Raw genomic sequence first — 5,010 nt, forward strand, 5'->3', positions numbered from 1 at the left:
TATGATTGTATAACTGTCAAGCTACAATTTAGTTGTACATGTCCAATGACAAAAAAGGCTTTTCTATTCTACGTTGGTGTTTCTAAACTGACCAATTCCTCCAGAGGTTGTGTGAGTTTGGTATAGAAAATGTGACGTGAACATTTCTGGACTAAATATGAGTGAAAGTGTTGTCCCTGAGCATTGACTGTTCTGTCTCAATTAATTCTGTGTGTGACTTGGAACAAAATTAGAAAAGAACCTATTGACAATGTTTCTAAGGATGCTTCCCCTAAGACGGCTTCCATGCCTCCGCCTGTATCAGAGACCAAACCTGCAGGTCCCTCTCCTCCTGAGCCAGAGGCACAACCTTAGCTTCAGCCACCAAAGCCTGTCGTTTGCCTACTGCAGGGGTATCAAACTCCAGGCCTTGTGGCCCAATGTCCTGCAGGTTTTAGATATCATCCTGGGTCAACACACCTGAATCAAAGAATTAGTTCATTAATAGGTGTCTGGAGAACTTCAAGATATGTTTAGGAGGTAATTTAGACATTTAAACCAGCTGTGTTGGATCAAGGACACATCTAGAACCTGCAGGACACCGGCCCTCGAGGCCTGGAGTTTGACACCTGTGGCCTACTGAGTGCCTGCGCATCACTGTGCATAGTGGTTGTAGTTTCGGTTATTCTGGATTTAAGCTCAGCATTGTATTTACTTCTTCAAACTATTTTAAATTGTTTTCATAGTTATTCTGGTGAGAGTAATGTTTCAGGTTTCTGCTGTAATAACTCCATTTCCTAGATTGAGAACTAATGCTTACAACTTCTTTGATAGTAAACATGATAACAAAGTCTTTTATTGCATAAAAAAGACTGAAAACAAGAAATACCTTAAAGCTTTCATGCATCTATTTATTTATTGCCATATCTATTGCCATCCATTTTCTTCTACTTATCCAATTGAGACACATCAAAGAAAGGTAATTTGTCCAATGCTTAAAAATGTGGAACAAAACAAAACAAAAAATGTGTGTAACTTTACCTGTGATGAATCATTGCATCAAATCTTTTTTGTTGTCAAAATCAAGTGAAGCAAAAGTTGACTTCTTTCTTTTTTATGAAGAAGAAAGTTGAAAATATGTACTTATAACTACTACTTCAGTTAGTCATTGAGATTAGGTTCACATTTTCTCCACCATTTTTGAGTATATATATTGCACAAAATGTCAAAACAATGATTCTGTGAAAATAAAATGGAAACTATTTCAGTTTAATGATCTCTGCAGTCTCTCCAAGCCAAAGTCCAGCATAGAGCGGCTGAGTGAATGTGGTCTGGACTCTGTGGAGGAGAGTCATGGTTTCAGAGACGCTGTAGAAGGACAAAACACCTGCTCTGTGATCCAGGTACACTCCTACTCTGGAGGAACGAGGACCTGAGACAGGAGTTTGGATGTTGTTGTTCCAAAAACTGTTGTTACGATCTAATGCCCAAGATTTGTCATTACGTCCAAAGTTACATTCTTTCCCTTTCCCTTCTCTGCTGATATTCTTGTACGCAACTGCTACATAACCTCTTCCACCTCTCCACTCCACCTCCCAGTAACAATGCCTAGTCAGACTCTCTCTACTCAGGACCTGACCCCAAAAGGTGAATCTGTCTGGATGATCAGAATAAGACTGTTGTTGATCCATTTTTGTTACTTTTCTGTTCCCCTCTGATAATAACAGCTTTTTGTACGCTGTGTTTGGATCCAGTGTGATTTCACATGAATATTTTAAGAATCCAGCTCTGGTCTTTGGCTCTGGTTGTGACAGTGAAACATCCACTTCAGTGACTGTCAGTGAGATGTTTGTCCATTCCTCTCTCAGAATGTCCTGTAGTTTATCTCTGACCTCTGACACAGCTGCTGTCACATCCTCAAAGTAGCTCAGAGGACGGATATTGATGCTGGATGAGTCTGTAGACTCACTGAGTGCTGACAGTGAGGGGTAGTTGTGTAGAAACTGGATGTGATCCTCTGTGTGTGAGAGCTGCTTCAGCTCAGCATCTTTCCTCTTCAGCTCAGTGATCTCCTGCTCCAGCTTCTCCTGAAGCTCTTTGACTCGACTCACTTCAGTTTCCTGCTGGGATCTGATCTGCTGCTTCACATCAGAGCTTCTTTTCTGGATGAGATGGATCAGCTCAGTGAAGATCTTCTCACTGTGCTCCACTGTTTGATCAGCAGACTGATTGATGGCCTCCACCTCCTGTTGAAGCAGCTTCACATCTTTCTCTCTGTCCTGGATTCTCTGCTGGATGTTTTGTCCACTCACCTCCAGCTCTCTCTGCCTCTCAGTCCTTTCTGCTGCAGCTGAGACTGTGTCGTGGCCTTTATGTTCATCCACAGAGCAGAGATAACAGATACTCTGCTGATCAGTACGGCAGAACATCTTCATCACCTCATCATGACGAGAGCAGATCTTCTCCTGGAGCTTCTTGGAGGGCTCCACCAGCTTGTGTTTCTTTAGTGGAGCCACATCATAATGAGTCTGAAGGTGTTTCTCACAGTAAGATGCCAGACAGACTAAACAGGACTTGAAGGCTTTCATTTTTCTTCCAGTGCAGACATCACAGGCCACATCTTCAGGTCCAGCATAGCAGTGATCAGCAGGAGCAGCTTGGAGTCCAGTCTTCTTCAGCTCCTCCACTAAAACTGCTAACATGGTGTTTTTCACCAGGACAGGCCTCGGTGTGAAAGTCTGTCTGCACTGAGGGCAGCTGTAGATTTTCTTCTTTTCTTCTTCATCCCAGAAGCTTCATGCAGTAGCTGTGTCCACAGGGAATAGTCACCGGATCCTTCAGTAGATCCAAACAGATCGAACAAGAGAAGGTTTCTCGGTCTAGCTGAACTCCTTTCTGCGCCATTTCTCCTCTCAGTGTCAGTGATTGTGTAAGTTTCACTTCCTTAATATAGAAACTGGTCTGATCTGAACAACAAGTGTTGCTGCTGTGAATGGGGCCTGCCAGCTCTAACACATGTTGGTTACACCCATCTTCATAATGTAGATCTAAAGGGGAGGGAACACAGAAAGATATGGACAGACAGGAGGTGCTTAGCTAGAGAGCAGGAAGAAGAGGAAGGGTTTTCATGCTGTGATTCATTCCAGAAAGCAGGAAGAGGCTCTGTGTTTAATTGTTTTCTGTTCAAACCTTTAACTAAATAATATAAATGTCAATAACTGGATGCCTCTCTATTCTTTTTGTTAATCTGCTAAATGAATAGTTTGTTTCTTTTAACAATTCAAATAGCAGAAATGAACAGCTGACAGCTTGTCAGACTCAGACTGTAAACCATAGAGACAGTTTATATATACATTTAGTCAGGGCAGTGCAGAGATGTTTAAAGGGGCGGGTGCTCACAGTTAAAAAGGGCACATAGAAGCAGGCTGAACAACAACAACCCACATTCATATATGGAATCGCATCACACTATATCACTGTCATCAGGTGGGCACAATGCAAAGCAAATGTAGTCTACGTTTTACCTGATGGGTACAATGTTGCTGTTTGGGGGGTTGCTTCTGCTCTTGCTGCTGATAGTGCTGGAGGGCAGGGCTGTGTTGATCTGAGACTGTAGAGATTAAACAGTCCACATGAGAGAGGGTAGCTGATTAAACAAGTGTTATGAGATAATAATTTAACGCAAAGATTGGTCACGGCGCTTGGAACCATAAGGCAACAAAACTGGGAAATAAACTAAGCTCTGCCTGTGAATCACTCTTTGCCTCTCTTCTTCCTTCCATCTCCTCATCTCATCTATCACATTCCACTTGCTGTCCATCTGAGAACGAGGCACAGTTTGCTATTGAATTCATCTATTATTTAATTATACAGTTTAACAACTCCTGCACCTAATCCATAATAAAGCAATGATAGAAAAATGTTATGGAACCAAAACTTTGTGTTTATTATTGTTTTTATACTTAAAGTGTGATGTCCACACATGTGGACGCCAGGTCCTAGGAGGTTAATAATAAAGTAACACCAAATGACAAAAAAATACAAGAGAACTCAAAACACTGGGTCAATAAGACCCAGGACCATGACACTAACAATAAGATAACTCTTTATTGTCATTGCACAGTCATACTGATGCATACATAATGATCCTTATTCTATATATATATAACAGAAATAAAGGGCAATTCTCTCCCAGCCAATAAACAAAAGAAAAAGGGTCTCAAGAAAAAGGGCTTCTTACTCCTTCTGAACTGCTACCAGGTCCTCAATATGTCCAGTGTAAGTAAGCAAATGAGTAACTAAGTCCTTTCAGGCACGGTGCACAGCAAATTCAAAAGTGTTAAATGTTTTGGTGTTAGTAGTCTTCTTGCAAAAGTAGAGTTAATTTTACTCTAAGCAGAGTCACATTCTTTTAATGTAACTCTGAGGTGTAAAATGATAGTAGTTAAAATCGAGTGTTAAAAATGAGTGTTTCTCTGTCAAATCTGGAGGTGTTACAATGGAAACATTAACTCTTGACCTCTTAACTCTGAACTCCTAGAGGGGCTATGACACCAACAGAGTAAATTCACAGACTCCGCCCCCAGCACGGCTCCAATCGAAGCTGAAGTGAAGCCGTTTCAGAACATTTTGCTCTACATATTTGAGTTGTTTGCCATGCTTGGTAAGTCATTTTTTCAAAGATTGTTTCAATTGTTATGAGCTTTTACTTCTGTGGCTCTTTGGAGTTGAGACAAAGCTGTGTGAAAGGCATTAGCCATGTTGCTCGGTGATAGCATAATATTCTGTTTTAGCTAGCTGAAAGGTATTGTTTGCGGGCAAATACCACAGCCTTGAAAAACAGCTTGCATGTGAATTTTCAGTCAAACTTTTGGTCAAATACACCTAAAACAATGTCTAGAATGTGAAATGTTGGTATAATGGTGCTACTTGAAGCCTGAAAACGATCGCCCATAAAAAAAACCCGAGCAAACAGCAGTAGCTGACGTCCTGACTGGATTCTACGTTTAGATCCCTCCAGAGTTTTGTGCA

General features: G+C 41.2%; 1 pseudogene; it reads right to left on the bottom strand.

Moving 5' to 3' along the window:
• Positions 1-890: 890 nt before the first annotated feature.
• Positions 891-3,674, bottom strand: LOC113010273 (tripartite motif-containing protein 16-like; annotated as a pseudogene).
• Positions 3,675-5,010: the final 1,336 nt, after the last annotated feature.

The sequence above is a fragment of the Astatotilapia calliptera genome, chromosome 18 (assembly GCF_900246225.1).
Source record: "Astatotilapia calliptera chromosome 18, fAstCal1.2, whole genome shotgun sequence".
Lineage (NCBI taxonomy): Eukaryota > Metazoa > Chordata > Actinopteri > Cichliformes > Cichlidae > Astatotilapia > Astatotilapia calliptera.